The 16,656-nt window shown below is 46.2% G+C and overlaps 1 long non-coding RNA gene across 25 annotated transcripts in view; it reads left to right on the top strand.

Moving 5' to 3' along the window:
• Positions 1 to 16,656, top strand: part of LOC123835466 (uncharacterized) — a 138,653-nt gene that overhangs the window by 56,815 nt on the left and 65,182 nt on the right. For 2 of the 25 annotated variants that reach the window (XR_010406480.1, XR_010406484.1), the window contains one exon: positions 5,764 to 12,407. The exons of the other annotated variants lie outside the window; for them this stretch is intronic. This is a non-coding gene — a long non-coding RNA (uncharacterized LOC123835466). Of the gene's footprint in view, positions 1 to 5,763; positions 12,408 to 16,656 lie in introns of those variants that run through there. 25 annotated transcript variants of the gene reach the window in all.

Genomic DNA, 16,656 nt, shown 5'->3' with positions numbered 1-16,656 from the left:
CAATGGTCATACCTTATCTTCCCATAATGTAAACTATAGAAGTTTACAGAACATGTCAACATATTTATCTGATCTATGTAGTGGATAGGTAGGGAGGTAGATAGAGCTATCTCCTTCATTTTGCTTAAGGTAAACTGAGGCTCAAAGAGATAAAGCAGGAGGGCCTGGATTCAAATGCTGGCCTTCTGACCACAAGCCTAGGGCTCTTTTCATTACAGAGCAATCTCTGTGAGGATAGCAGCAGTGCCTACCTTATTAACTATTGTACCCCATGGTCTAGCACAGGGCTGGTTATGGCAGGTGCTTCATAAACATTTGTTGAATGAATTCTGCCCCCTTTGCCTGAATAGCCAATAGCATGAGTGCTGCAGGGAGGCCCAATGGAACACATGGGTTAATGGTCCTTGGTTGAGGACCTGAGAGGGTCTCAAAGACCACTGTAAGGTTCCTGAGGGAGCCCAACGAGTTTCCTGATTGACACAGAAACCCACTAAAGTAGACGTGATAACTTCTCCCAGTACCTGACCCCATCAGGCTCCACACTCTGTATGTCAGTGGTGAGTGCCTTTGTGATTATGCTGAAGAGAGAAATGCTCCTGGACCTACCATTTCTGCACCAGAAGGAAACCTGAACTCATGGAGGAATGAGAGCTTTAACAAGCTTTCTCTTGCCCTGTGGTCACCTTGACAAGAATCAAGAATCTACTATGACCTACTTTGGTCATCTGGCTAATCATGAGTCATGGACCAGAAGGGAATATGAAATCCCAGGAGTTCAATTAGCATTGTCATCATCTGATTTGGAAGAAAGTGCAAGGAATACTTGTTATGCCAGAGTACAAAGGAAAGGACCATTGAACATGGGAGAGGTGCTATGTCTTCAGAAGTATCTGGAGGCTTCTCCCTCATTCCCAGACTCATTCATCATCAAAACTACCCAGCTTCTGGTATTCACTCACTTTGATAAGTTTGTTGTTGAAAATAAGCATAAAAAATGATTTCTCCAACAAAAGACACATATGACTCATGTTGGACTCAACCCTGCTAATGTGGGTTCAAAAATGGTAGGTTTGCAGGAGTCTGGGAACCTCAGCAATCAAATATATCTTGGGGAGAAGCAGAGATGTACCCAGACCAAGTTGAGCTTTGAGGGTAGAGCCTGTTATTTCCCAATTCTTTTTTTTTTTTTTAAGATTTTATTTATTTATTTGAGAGAGAGAACATGAGACGGGGGAGAGTCAGAGGGAGAAGCAGTCTCCCTGCTGAGCAGGGAGCCCAATGCGGGACTCGATCCCAGGACTCCGGGATCATGACCTGAACCAAAGGCAGTCGCTTAACCAACTGAGCCACCCAGGCATCCTGTTATTTCCCAATTCTTAAAGAGGTCCATGACCTGTGTCAAAGTCCTGGCTTCAGAGTAGTAATCACAGCATTTTAGTTAAGCCATCTAATGCAGACAGTACCTACTCAATGTAACACATACAGTCAGTTAGGGTTTCTTTAGCTTTTTTTTTTTTTTTCTTTTACTTTAGAGTTTTTACTTTGGAAGCAGAAGGGATGGTGGGAAACTGAAACCCAAAGTCGTGTGAGTTGCATGCGTTTATAGGAATATGTTGGGGTGAGGGGATGTAGGGGACAAGTACTAGGCAGTGGGAAGTAGACAGGCTTCCCCATTGAACATCCCTCTTCTCCAACCCACTCCTCCAAATGTGTCCTGGAAAGTGCACAGGTATGTTGCTGAATTAAACATTCCAGGAAACGCTGATATAGACAATTTGTAATTCATTGCATAATTACTGGAATTCATTGGATAATTACCAACTCTCCATGCCACTCTCCTCAGTGGAGACCTGGCCTGAGTCTTCTCCAAGTCTGAACCCAAATCAATAGAGAGCTGAGTAATGGAGAGTTACCGTCAGAGATCATTCCAGTTAAAGGATTAATGCCAACATCCACATGTATTGATATTTGAGTGCCATGTGTATATTGAAAGTACTGTACCGGGCGCCTGGGTGGCTCAGTCGTTAAGTGTCTGAACTTCGGCTCAGGTCATGATCCTGGGGTCCTGGGATCGAGTCCCACATCGGGCTCCCTGCTCGGCAGGAAGCCTGCCTCTCCCTCTCCCACTCTCCCTGCTTGTGTTCCTGCTCTAGCTATCTCTCTCTCTGTCAAATAAATAAATAAAATCTTAAAAAAAAAAAAAAAAAGAAAGTACTGTACCAAAGTGTAACACGTGCACTCTGCATTTGCAGTATCCTAAGCCTATCATTTAAAGTTACTCCCAAAGTAAGTCATTTGGCTTTCTAACAAGGACATTCTTTTATTTTACAACATGCAGTATATTTGTAATGACCTGTCACTTTTCTGAATTCAGTTCACCACCCTTGCAGGACGGAGAAGGTCTGCCATAAATGCAAGAAGGAAGCCAAGGGCAGTCTGTTCCTCTGTGGGCTTGTGTGAAGGAGGAGAGGGAGGAAGAGGAGGGGAAGGGGAGAATGGTCTAAACAGGTTCACACAGCCTATGCTGGTCTCCACCACCGCTGAGCCCTGGCCAGGCTTTTTTGGAGGGCCACAGTTGAGTGTTGGGTTAGAAACTGTAACTTCAGCGTGATTCTAGGGTTACCTTTTGGTGTGACGAGAAAGGAAACCAACATCCAGTGAGCAAGTGCTGTCCATCAAGTGTTACCTGCTCTTCATTTCATTTAATCCCATTACATCTCTAGAAGTCAGCTTTACTTTTCCCAGCCTATTTTGAAGAAAGCTGAGATTCAGGAGATTAAAAACCTTGGCCAAAATGACGTAGTAAGTAAATGGAAGTGCTGAGACTTGGCATCCCGGCCACTGCTCCCTCAGCTTAATGGAAGGAAACTGTGGGTTACAGTCGATTATGTTTGTTTGGAGGGAAGCAACCAGGCAGCCCCTGGCATCAGAAAACTCCTTTCCCAGGCAAGGGAACAGGGGGCAGAAGACACTGGTCTTGATAATCCTGCGGTGGGGTGGGGACGGGGCCGGCGGGCCGGCAGGGCTGTGCATTCAGGTAGTGTTTGTGGCAGCTGTGGGGGTTAATCCCGGCCTTGGCCACTGAGCCCCTGGATGGATGGAGCAGAGGGGGGTTTTGTGTTTTCCTTGTACATAGCGGGTGCTTCAAAGAGTGGGTTCCAATAAGTACTGTTCATCCCACGAGTATTTGTTGAGCTCCTACTACATATTAGGCACTGACACGGGAGGGACCACAACATAGTCCCTACCCCAGATGAGCTCTGTTCTAATGAGAGACGATGAACACTTACGGATTCAGTTTAACAGATGGCAATAAGCTGAATGGAGAAGTCAAGCAGACAAAGCGAATTGTGGGGACAGTGTGTGTGTGTGCTTTATACAGAGTGGTTGGGAAGGCTTCACTGAGCAGGTAGGTGACACTGAGCAGGATCGGGGGGAACTGAAGGAGCCAGCCATGGGACCCTCTGGGAGAATTCCACTGCAGCCAGCCCAAGCAGTATGTGCAAAGGTGTGTTTGAGAAACAGCCAGGGGCCCATGGGGCTGAGCAGAGGGAGAGAGGGAGAGGATAGAGAAGTAGCTGGGGCCAGAGAGGGTAGGACTTCTTAGGCCATTGGAATTAGGTCAGATTCTATTCTGAGTGATCAAGCTCCTACTTTTACTTTACGAAGGTCGCTCTGGCTGCGGTGTTGAGCATAGGCTGTATTAGGACAAAGCTGGAGGCAGGGAGACCAGCTAGGAGGCTGTCACAGTGATCCTGGGAGGGATGGTGATTTGGAGCAGGGAGATCGCAGTGGAGATGGTGAGAAGTGGTCAGTCTGGATTTAGTTTGGAATCAGGGTCAGTTGGATTTCCTAATGGACTGGAATGGAGGGTGTGAGAGCAGGTGAGGATCTGAGGTTTTAGTCCTGAGCAAAGGGGAGGAGGGAGTTGCCGTTGAGAAGGCTGCTGGGAAGGGAGGTTTTGGTGCAATGCATATAGAGGCGGGGGTGTGGGTGGCAGGGGAGTGGGAGGTGGGGCAGGAGCCATGAGTTCACCTTTGGACATATTAAATTCCAGATGCCTGTTAGACATCCAAGTAGAGACCTCTCCGGAGTTGGGAGTAGTCCAAACTGGAGACATAAATGTGGGACTTGTTAGCAGATAGGCAGTGTTTATAGCCTCAACCGTGGATGAGATCAACTAGGGATAGAGTTCAGAGAGGGAAGAGGCCAAGGACTCACTATAATTTTTAGAGGTTGAAAAAATGGGAAGGAATCAGATGGAGACTGAGAAGGAGCAGCATCCTGGGGCAGAGGATGCCAAGAGTTCAGAGAAGGTGAGGATGGAGAGTTGACCATTGCATTTAGCAACACCATAGGTCATCAGGTCTGCCGTGTCCTTACCAAGGAGTGGTTTCTTTGGAGGGGCCGGGTCAAGCCTACTTGGAGTGGATTCTAGAGAGAACAGGAGGAGAGACAGTGCAGTGTGCCAGTGTAGACAGCTCTTCTGAGCAGTCATCCTGCAAAGGGGAGCAGAGAAATGGGACAAGCACTGTACCATGAGGACAAGAAAGGATTTTTTTTTTTAAGAGGAGAGCAATTGCTGCTGTTTGTGTGCCAATGGTAGTGGGAGGAGCATCCTTGAGTAGGGGAGGAGCCATCTGGCCACAGGTGGAGGTGTTGGCGGAAACCGGAGGGGCCAAGCATCAGGCCAAAGGCAGGCCGGTGGGTAGAAGTAGGAGGAGTAGGAAGAAGAGACAGGTCAGCCCTGAGAGCAGGACCCAAGCAGATGTGCCGGAAGTTTGAGAAGAGAGAAAAAGTTACAAAATTTTCACTCTGAAACAAAGGGAGTGAATGGACCAGGGAAATACAGTTGGATTTCTGGTCAGCAGGGACTCCCATTTGAAGTAAGTGGCTTTGAATATAATAGTGAATGAAATTCATGAAATTGAAGGTGAATTAAAATTTAAAACCCAAACATATTTTTTTAATGTAAAGCAAATGCGATGTTAAGTGATTTAAATCCTTTAATCACATAATTCTTCATGCCTGAAACCTACACGACTTCCCTTTAAATCCAGCATTAAATCCAAACTCCCCGACGTGTTTTTCCCTGTGCCACCCTCCCCCCAAGCTTACTGTCTCCTAGTTCCCAGCTCAAAGCCTGCCTTGGCCTGGCCAGTCCCCCTATTCCTCTGAATGCCTTCCCTCTGTCAGTTTTGTTCTCAGCAGGATGGCTGCTTCTGTCTCTCTCCCTCTCCCCCCGCCCCTCCCCTCCCCACTGCTCATTTTCCCTCTCTCTCAAATAAATAAATAAAATCTTTAAAAAAAAGAGAGAAAAGATCCCATTCCAGAGCCCTACAGTACACCTTTGCAAATTCCATTCAGCAACTATTGAAAAAGGTGCCCAGGTCCGAATGGCATAGAGGTGGGCTTCCCCTCTTCGCAGCTCCCCGCCTGCCCACGGGTTTCAGTGTAGTGGGAGGAGCTGCAGGGGCGAGGCGGGCAGGGCTGTTCGTGTTTCCTCTGTGATCGTCCTCAGTGAACCAGACAGCCTTCAACTCCTCGAAGCTGGCAGAGAGATGACCTGCATTGAGGCCTCTCTACCCCCTGGGTGGCATTCAGTTGAGCCCCTGTGCCGTTATTAGAGGGATAATGGGATTCATTTCAGCAAGGACTGCCTGGCTGGGGCCGAGCTTATTTTAATTTCCAATGTTAATAAACTTGTGGCTATTGCCTTTTTCACACCGATGTGCCTCACACCTCATTTCGTCCGCCCATTAGGCGATTACCAGCAGTGCCTCTGTCCCTGGCACCTCTTCAACATGGAGCAATTATGCTTATTTGGTGAAGGATGATGAAACGCAGAGGAGGCAAATGCACTGGTGTAGAACTTTCCTCCCAACTTCATCAGGTGTGCGCTGAGGACATCCCTTGAGTGAAAAACGGGGCCGTGGTTACAACCTTCACCAGAGCGGGAATGCAGGGACCTGCCCCTCCCGGGTCCCTGACGTCGACCCGCTGGCTTGCCACCCGAGCCAGTCCTGGGCTGACCCAGGCCTCCGACCTCCAGTGCCAGGCTGTGGAAACAGCCCATCTGGCTTGGCAAATGAACAGCTAATGCTCTTCATTTATCTTGAAATGGGAAGTTTTCAATAGGCCTTAAGTGTGTATTAATGCATCGAGAGTAATGATCCCTTTATTTACAAAGTTGTTTAATTCCTCACTTTTGTGCTGCTGGTGGGTCTGAGTGGATTTTTCATTTGCCAAGTTGCTCCATGATTTTCACAGCTGCTTAAGTAACCCTTGTTTCCCCCCTCTTCCCGATCCTCCGACAAGATATCGAAGCAAAGTGATTGCCAGCCTGACTTCTGACTTCTGACTCTGTTTCTGGGTTTGATGAATGGTTTCGTGTGAGGGGACAGTGGGACAGTGTGTGGACTAGAACGGAGACATAGAACATAGGTCTCCCCTGCTGCTCTGCGGTGGCCTCACTCCACCTGACGGTACTCTGCCTGACCCAGATAGAGCCGTGGCTGGCCTGTGTGCCTCCAGGGTCCCGAAGCCCCCGCTTCCTACCTGGCAAGTTTCAGGAGTCCTCAATGAGGGACAGGCAGTGCCTGAAACTCCTTTCAGAACAGGCTACCTGTTAGTGGTGGTGATGTCACTTTAGTGGGTTGCAACTCCTTACCTTGTTAAAGAAATGAAAAAGAATAGGAACTATCAGAGCACATGGCATCTGGTGAGGTGAGTATGGTTTCTCTAAGGTTTGGTTTGGCTTTAGTTCCTTTGAGAAATAATTACTGAATAGCTATTACACGGCAGGCAGTTTTGGGAGCTGGTTTCAGTTATGTGTTTATATCTGTGTCCATGTGTAGCTAGTTATACGTGTCCTGGATCGCAACATAAAATGTATGTCTTACCATTGGTTGGTGTGGAAAGATCTTGGAGAATTCCCTGATGTAGTTCTCAGCATGCCCCAGGATCTGAGTAATCCCAATCTGCTTTTGGTTCCAAGTTTCTCACCTGCCAACCAGAGCCTCGGCTCTTGATGTAGTACTCTTGGTTGCTCAGTGCTTGCCTGGCAGGATTCAGGGTGTGTTTTTAACTTTTTTTCCTGACCTACTCCCTGGAGGGATGGGGGGGAGGATCAGGCATTTGGAAACACGTGACTCGAAGAGAAGGAGGTCCATGCCTTAGCTGGCAGAGACTCGGGTAGCAGATCAGCCGCTTGAAATGGTAGAGAGAGATCCCAAAGGAAATTTGGGATACTTTGCTAAAAATGCAGCCAAGGAACATGGGGAAGTGCTTCTGTAAGCTTACACACACAAACACACACAATCCTATACCAATCCAGAATTTTCGCTATCAGAAAAAAATGGAAGTTTCTTTAAGGCTTTCCCATTTGTGGTTGTAGCAAATGCCACAGAGACCATCTGAAGCTATCCAAGAACTAAAAACAGTCTTCACAGGTGTTGCTTTTCAGAAATTTTGGCCAGCCCACCCCACAAGGATCTCACTGACTCGGCACTGTGTGTCTCCTGTGAAAATGTCTCACCCAAACAGGGACCTGGATTGAAATGGTTCAAGCCCAGTATCGTCTGACTGATCTGCTACCTGGGTCTCTGCCACCTGAGTCACTGACCTCCTTCTCTCAGAGCATGTGTTTCCAAATGCCTGTCCCCCGCCCCTCCAGGAGACGCACCATAGAGACTGAGTCTGTAATGAGGGCTGGAGCTTGCATCTGAGACAACACTGGCACAAGGTGGAGGATGAGGGGCTGTGGGAACCAGGCTTACATTCAAAGGGCATCAACCCAGACTTTTGATGTTATCTTCAAATGAGGCCATGGGTAGAGTTGCAGGATAGCAGGACAGAGGAAGATGGTTTCTGCACAACGTTGTTTCCTATATAGGACAAAGCTACGGATAAGGCTTTATAAATTAGTATCTGAACACAAATCATGTAATTATATTATGAGTAGCACCATTATATTGCACTGTATTTTTTGGTGTTAAAAACTTTAGATAGTTGAATGTCAATGACTTTCTGTAATTTTAGTTTTGCAATAGACTGAAGCCTGTGAGGCTTTGGTTGGGTCAATTTGAGAAGCTTGATCCAGGGCATGCCTGAATGTCAATCCCATGAGGATGCTAAGTAGAGGCCATTCTAGAAAAATTGCTTGATGCTCTTTATCAACTAAGGAAAAGTGAAAGCGGAATCTAATCCCATGTACAGAACACTTTGGACACTTTCAGAGCAACACTGAATACCATAGGTGATGGGCAACACGTCCCCAAATGGCATCTTCACAAAGTATGACAGTGCCCTGGGGATCATGAAGTGGGGAGGGGAAGTCTTAGGCCAGGTACTGCCTAGCACTGTAGTTCTGGAAAGCTCAGGAACTCTCCTTCCTTTTAGTTTACTTTTTCTCTTATATGAAAAAGGGGCTGCCCCTCACCCTCCCACCCCACCAAGTATCAAGAGTCATGTATTAAGAAAACTTGAAAAACCAAAAATACTTAGAGCCAAACAAAATAATCACCCATAATGCTCCCCCTCTGTCTCAGTCCCACTACCCAGCCAGGGAAGGTAGCCGTGATAGCAGCAGGGCATATGTCCTTCCAGATCTTTTTCTTCACCTTTAGATTGCAAGGGGAGCCATTCCTTTTTTTCTCCTTGGGTTTTTACTTCGGACAATTAAATTGGAACTTCCTTCCCTAAGGAGGTACTAGGCAGAGTACTTTCACTTTTCCCTCTGTTGCCTCACTTACTCCCCTGTGCCCATGGGAAGAGGGTTTTGTGGAGGGAGGGGGGATAAGGGGGATTACTTAAGCATGCCCCTTCCACTCATGGTTCAGGAGGTTCACCTCCGCTTATCCTCAACACTCAGCGGGTTCTCAGCTGGGGCAGCTCACCTCCCTTGGTTGGGGGACATTTGGAAACACGTGGGAAAGGCTCTTCATTGTCACACTGCTTGGGGGATTGGTTCTCTGGTACCTGATGGGTGATGGCTAGGGATGCTAATAACCTGCACCGTGTCAGACAGCCCCACCCAACATGCCAGTAACGTGGGGTTGAGAACTCTACACAGGGATAAACTTTGCAGGGCTGGCCTGGCCTCGCAGTGAGCTGTAGTGCTCTGTGGCTCAGGATGATTCACGGAGGAAAGGTAGGGAGCCCGCTCTGCCCTAGCTCCAAGCTACGTTTTTCCAAAATGCTTAGTAACAAAGCTGATATTTTGCTCTCCATTCGCCCAGCTCTTTACTCTGCTTCTCAGTTGGAGGGGAAGAGAGAAGGGTGATTAATTATCAACTTCCAACACAGACTTTAAAAACATATAGTTTCATTATGCTCTACATGTTGCTTTGTACCTTGCTTTTTTCACATTGAAATTGATCAGTTTTTCATGACAGGATTTTGTCATGACTTTTTTTTTTTTTTTAAGATTTTATTTGTTCATTTGAGACACAGAGATACAGAGAGAGAGAGCATGAGCAGGGAGAGGCAGAGGGAGAAGGAGAAGCAGGCTCCCCACTGAGCCGGGCGCCTGATGTGGGGCTTGATCCCAGGACCCTGGGATCATGACCTGAGCCGAAGCCAGATGCTTAACCATCTCAGCCACCCAGGCGCCCCTTGTCAAGACTTTTAATGACCGCATCACATCCCAGCATAAAGATGTGCCATGCTTTACCTAATCAATTCTTTCCTTTTAGACATTTAGGCTGTTTTCAGTTTTTTTCGTTTGTATAAATAGGTTACTGCACCAAACACCCTTATACTCCACATCTCAGCACACATTTCTGATTCTTTGAGATACATCTTAGAACTCGCATTAAGGTTTATGCATAGTATTTAGACTTTTTGTTTTTAAAAACTACTTTTTTGGAGATGTAATTGGCATATAATAAACTGCATGTATTTAAAGTATATACTTTGACAGGTTTTGACATATATATGCACCCATGGAACCCTCATCACAATCATGATAGTGAACATATATGTCACCCCAAAAGTTTCCTTGTGACTCTTTGTAAATCCTCCCTCTCCCTCATGCCCTCCCCACCCTGTCCCCAGGCGCCACTGATCTGCTTTTCTATGACTATAGATTAGTTTCCGTTTCCTGGAGTTTTATATAAATGGAATTATACTGTATGTACTGTTTTTGTCTGGCTTCTTTTACTCAGCGTACTTATTTTGGGACTCGTCTATATTGTTGAGTGCATCGACAATCCATCACTTTTTCTTGCCGGGTAGTATTCCATTGTGTAGAGTACAGTTTATTTCTTCATTCACCTGTTGATGGATATTTGGGTTGTTTTCTTTTGGGGGCTATTATAAATACAGATACAATGAACATTTGTGTCCAAGACTTCATGTAGACTTCAGTTTTCATTTTTCTTGGGGAAATACCTAGAAGTGCAGTGGTTGAATCGTATGCTGGGGGCATGTTTAACTTTTTAAGAAACTGCCAGACTTTTTGATTGAGTGGTTGTACCCTATTAAGACTTTTGGTATTTAGCTTAAAATAATGCAAGTGAATTTGAATTGGTTTTACTTGCCCTTAGATTAGGAGCATAAACTCATAGGACAGTGGAGCTCAAAGGAACTTGATATCACAATCCAGTTCTCGGGATTTACTGTAGAGGAAATAGTGATCCAGAAAGGTTAAACAGCTTTTCTGAGCTCTTGCTGCTCATAGGCTAGTCTCTTTACTCTTCTGTAAGATCTTGCAATTTGGGGGAATTCTACTAGTCATGTTGCAGCTTCCCAGCATGGCCTTGTGTGTAGCTGTCAAGGACACGGCTTTCCTTCAGAATAGGCCTTGCTTTGCATGTGTTACATAACTTTGGGCATGAAACATCTTTTAAAATTCTGGGACTTTCAGGACGGGGAGTAAAGAGCATCAAAAGGGTAATGAGCCTATCATCTATGGGAAATCACATGTGGCCACTCACAGTATCTACAGCAACTCAGCAGCAGGTCAAATAAAAATGTGCTATCATCATTAAGACTTGGTGCTCGGAGGAGATTCACCTCGTTTCTAAACAAACTGATACACCCAAAGAATTAAGACTGCAGAGCACTCCATTAGAAGTGAAGAAAACAGAATGCCAATTACCTGGCTTCTTTAGCTTACCTTTCCAGCTCCCACCTCTTATTATCATATTCATAAGCATTGTCCCTAATCAGTCTTCCTGAGTAAAGTTAACAAGTGTATGCGTGCACTCTCTTGAAATTGTTGTGCTTAGCCTAAGAAGCTGTCATGAGGTTGAGAAGGCTGCCGCTTTAACCAGATTTCATCTCTGTGTGTCACTGCTCATGTCAAAGTAAAATGCGCTCAGACATAAGAGTTGTCCTCCTTTCATCAAGAGCGCCAGCCTGCCTGAGCTTTGTTCCACTTGGTTAATCTTGTTATTTAAATTGTTAAAATTGAGACATCGGCAGTAAATTTCAGAGAAGATATAACAATTATTAGATACAAGCTGGGCTCTTGTACTTGAGAATATACCATGCCCTCCATCCACCGGTGGCATTAGCCACAAATAATTTACAACGGTTTCTTTAAGAAGTGTGCCCTATAGTACTTGAATGGCATTAAATCACAGTCCATCCCCACCTGGATCATATTTCCAACTTTAAGATAGATTTGGTTCCAGTCAGCAGAGTGGCAGAGCACTCCAGGGGACCGCCTTTTAATGCCTATAACTCTTGAAGAGCTGAGCGAGGCTTCCTGAAGCTGCCTTCTGGTTATGAGTTTTGTGTTTAGGTGACTTTATACACCAGGCAGGGGAGCCACAATCCAGAACAATCACTCCTGGAGGATAAAGAGAAGGAAAAGCTGGGAGGCTCTCTGGGTAACCTTGTGCCATTCAGTGATCCCATTAAAATCCGATAGGGGCACTTGACCTTGTGGCTCTTGTGCCCTGGGCCACAATCTAGTTGGACCGAGGCAAAGGCTAAAGGGACAGGATAAGCGTGAATGAAGCTGGGAATTCTTAGTTGGATCATCGGAGGCCCTGGCCCTCTGACCCATCTTATCCAACCCCTGTCTCAGTGCAGAAACCCCAGTAATGGGTACCTGCTTATTGAGCAGTTGACTCATTGGACTTTGGGGTCAACAGAAATCCCAGGCTTGGCTGTTGCTGTTTAATCCAGATGGTTCTCAAGCCAAGTCTCCCCTAATCCGTACTTGTAGAATTGGTTGCTTGGTCCCAAATGCAGGGCTTGACATTTAGCTTTGCAAAATTCCCTCGTATTGACTTTGGCCCCTTATTTCTATTAATAAAATATTTAACAATTCTGCTTCTGACATTGAATGTGTCAGATTTATGGAATCTTTACGTGTCTAAGTGTTTGTCCAAATCGGAGAGGTAAATATAACTTTTAGAGCTGAGGGAAGGCCTGAACATCACCAATCCAGAATGGTCTCATTTCAAAAACCAATAAAACAGGAACTAGAGAGGCTAAATAACTGGCCCAAGGTCACACATCTAGATAGTGGCATTCAAGCCTGGGTACTCTGGAGTATATGTTGTCTTGTTATTTGAAAATTTACCCCGCTGTAAGGTGAGCACACATTTTCTCACCTTACCCACAAGCCTACTGTAGGAGGCTTTGTAAGCACCTTTTGAGAATCAGAGCCTCGTTTGGCATTCCCCTCCATGCTGTTCACTCTCAGGCCTCACCTCAGACCCTCTTGCCTGAACTACCTCCCAGCCCTTGGCCACTTGCTTCTCCCAAGTCACCATGGCCACTGCCTTTTATAGGTGTAACACTGATAAATGAAACTGCTTGGAGCGCCAGTCTGTACCTCTGCATAAGCAGCTTGGAAATACAGGGGTGCATTAGTCAGGGCTTTCCAGAGAAACAACCAGTGGGGGGTGGTGTGTGTGTGTATGTGTGAACTGCATGTATATATACATAATGAATTGTATGTATATATAAAATGAATATACATATTCATATGTATATATAATAAGTTGGCTCATCTGATTATGGAGGCAAGTCCAACAGGTGCAGTGTGGGCCGATCTGAGACAGATTCAAGACCCAGGAGAGCCCATGGTGCAGCTCCAGTCAGAAGGCCAGCGGCTGCCACTGAGTTAAATGTTAATCTCATCCAAACACCCTCCAAGTTGACACATAAAATCACTCATCACAGGGGATTAATACCAACCTTTGCCCATTGAGGTATGGGAGCCCATGGATAAGTGAGTCTTCCTGCCCTTCCCTGCCCTGCCACCCCCAGCAGATTGTCTGGAAGGCGGTAATTCACGTGGCCTTGCCCAAGACCGTCTTGTACCATTGAGTGGTTAGCTGTGCTGGTACTTCCATGGAGCCCAGCTCGATGTCTCTCCTTCTTGCGCTCCCTCCTTCCCGGACTTAACTCCCCTTCCGCTTACTTTTACTTCTGTGGGATTACACCACCCAACGACAGCTCAGCACCTAAGCTTTTGCCTCAGGCTTCATTATCTAGGAACCTGGGCTACTATATATCTTATCAATTAGCAAACCCCTTCTTACACCTGGTTAGAGCCAGAAGCCCCTTGTACAAAAGGCGCCCTCCCCCCAACTTTGTATCTTGTGCAAATTTCAAGAACCTCCAGCTGCAAAGTTTCAGTGATTCCCTTTGGCTAGTTAAAGACCTGTGGTAGCTTACATACCAAGCTTCCATGTCTGGAAACATTATTACCCCTTGGACATAGAATCTGAACTATAACTTCATCCGTCCAAATCAATCCTCTCTGTCTAGACAAAGCAATTTAACTTCTTGGTAGTTTACCAATTACAGAGCACTTATTTATTGGAGGATTCATAAATGTAGGGCATAGTGAAGGGTATGAAGAATAAAAGATACGATTTCTGTTCTCAAATTGCTTGCGGTCTACCGAGCCGTTTTGCTTTTTGTTCCCCCGTCATAGTAAGAATATATTGACGAAGTTAGACACATGAAATCTTCTTATAATAGTCTTTTATAAAGATGTTTCAAGATTCAAATGATTTTCTTAGAGCCCTAGAAAAATCTTGGTGGCGATGAGCCAGCCAGCCGGTGTAAAGCAGGCTTGGAGGCTGGCGAGGACAGACAGAGTAGGCACTGGTGAAAGACCCACAATGGGTTTAAGTAGCCTTTTCTTCTAGTTGCTCACTGACATTTTGAGGGGAATGGAAGAGGGTAGACCCACAGATATTACAAAAACCAGCAAGTAATCCATAGACAATGCTGGCTTTGAAATATATAGAATAACTATTTTTTTTAGTGGTAGATTAAGAATCTGAATTAAATCTTGTATAAGCCAGTGTTGAGATTCAGTTGCATCCTCCAAAGCCAAGGGAGACTTGCAAGATGGAGGAGAAGCCTGAGGCTACAGTTAGGCCGTGGAGCTTTCTAGCCTGGAATTCTCTAGCCGAGAATCCAAGCTAATAGCATAGTTGCTGAGAAGTCTTTGTCTTCCCATGACCCTACTTTGGTTTTAAGATACATCTCGCAGCCATTTTGTACTTTTTACCATATTCTTGCATTTGTCCAAAAAAAAAAAAAAAATTAAAAAGATGCAGATAAACTCTCTTGAAATAAAGGATTGGACAGAAAACCTTTGTCAACAATGTATTGTCCATATTGTCTACACGTGCTACTTCAACATCTCTCTGAACTGTGAAAATTACTATGAGATGTAATGTCTTCAGAAACACCCCCTTGGTCTAGTATGCCTTTCAATAATTGGTCTTGACCCTTACTCAGGCAAAACTCCCACTGACTTTCAATTGACTGAGCTGATTTGACTTGAATAAGGTCAGCTACAAATGGCCCCTTTCTACTCTACATTCCGATTGTGTGATGCAATGTGTCATAATGCAGCAATGATATGTATTGGCAATCTTATACTCGTGATTAATTGCTGGGAAAGTAATTTCTTTATAATTGCACTCGAATGCTTTCAGTGGCCTGACATCACAGGGACTCAGGCACACTGGCTCAGAATGGCCCTAAGCAGCTGATTTCACACTCCCTTCCCACCTCGAAATGAACCCAAGTCTTTGAAAATAATAGTAGCAGTTATCATTTCTTGAGTGTTGACTTTGTGCCAGGCACAGTGTAACCATTTCTGCACATCTCCTCTAATCTTAATAGCCCCATGAGGGAGACGCTAGAAGGTCGTGTGACTGTCCCATCGGGAGCCCATTCGAGACCGCTCGTGGCTCAGTCAGTGTGTTTGCACCCTAAGTACCTTCTGCTCCTGTTTGTCACGTGACTGGGTTCTTTTCCCATCTTAGGTGTCTGCTCACATGTTGCCTCCTTGGGCAGGCCATCCTTGATCCGTGCCCAAAGCAAGCCTCCTGGCTTACTGGGTAAGCATCAGTGAGTGTATCAACTCTCTTTCCTTTACAGCATTTGGCACAATCTATACTTACCTTGTTCGGGATAACATTGTGTTCCTTTACTGTCTCCCTCTGCCATGTCATTTCCACGAGGATGCAACTTTGTCCAAATTATTTATCACTGTAGTTCTGACATCCAGGACAGGGACCAGCCCTTCACAGATACTCAACCGCTATTCGTGGGATGCTCAAAGAGCCAGGTTAGCAGGGGCAAGGGCCTGGTGGGTGTGAAGGCCGGGCAGGGTATCCCAGGTATCCCAGCAGAAGAGGACAGGAGGGGGACTCTGCAAGGCAGACACCTTTCCAGCAGCGCACGCTTTTCTGGCGCTCGCCTCCTGCCTTGTTCTCTCCTTTTTCCTCCAGGCTTACTCCCGGCCCACCCCATACTTCGTGAGCATTTTCTTGCCTTAGAGCAGAAATACTTCCCCTGTGCATGATGTTGAAGCTGACTTCGCTTGTCTCATGACTGATAGGTACTAGTATTTTCTTTGCAGGATAACTGCGAACACTGGACAGTCCAGGAAATCCAAGGAGACAGCTCACCAAGGGGACTTTAGCATCTTGGAGGCTGGGCTGAGGTGGGGGGTGCACTTGACTCAGATGTCCACTGACCACACACCTTGAAAGGTGACACGGCTCATTACCAGCAGGTTTTCTTGGTGAGAAGTGACGAGGCCCTAATGCCTCAGTGTGAGCCCACTGGCTTGGGACTACTGGCTGTTTCTACCTCGGTAGGAAACCGGGTATTAGACACAATGCTGTTTTAGCCCCCCACGTGGGAGGGAGATGGAAGGGGCCGCCAGCATCTGCAGGCCCGGCTTGCTCTGCCGTCCCTCGGGCACAAACAGCAGGGGCCCCCGCCTGGCCAGGAGCCTCCAGGAAGCACACAGCACGCTCGTCCTCCAGGTTCAGAAGGCAACCTCGCAGCCTTCAAAGCGCCTGACATGCTTTCAAGTTAGCTGCTACAAAGGCAAATGCAAACAGAGCGCATTTTGGAGGCGTTCTGTCAGTCAGCTTTCAATCTGTATGTTCTTCCAGACACTCCTTCTCCTGCCTGATTTATTTCATATTAAAAGGGCTGTCAGTCTGTAACACAAGAACAGGTGGGGAGAAAGTGAGTGATGTTTACCAAGTGAGTTTGGGGTTGTTGTTTGTTATTGTTAGGAATAACAGCGCCCCCATCTCTGGCCGTACTCCTGACTCGCCCTCCACGGCTCTCCCGGTCCCTGCTTGCCTTTCTGTGCAGGGATCGGCACATCAGAGGTATGAATGCCACGTACTAGGCCCATTTACATTA

The sequence above is a fragment of the Mirounga angustirostris genome, unplaced genomic scaffold (assembly GCF_029215605.1).
Source record: "Mirounga angustirostris isolate CCGP_5_RB_7025 unplaced genomic scaffold, mMirAng1.0.hap1 SCAF_12, whole genome shotgun sequence".
In the NCBI taxonomy this organism is placed as follows: Eukaryota; Metazoa; Chordata; class Mammalia; order Carnivora; family Phocidae; genus Mirounga; species Mirounga angustirostris.
Note: the sequence above shows the minus strand (reverse complement) of the source record. Positions and strands in the feature narration are given on the sequence as shown.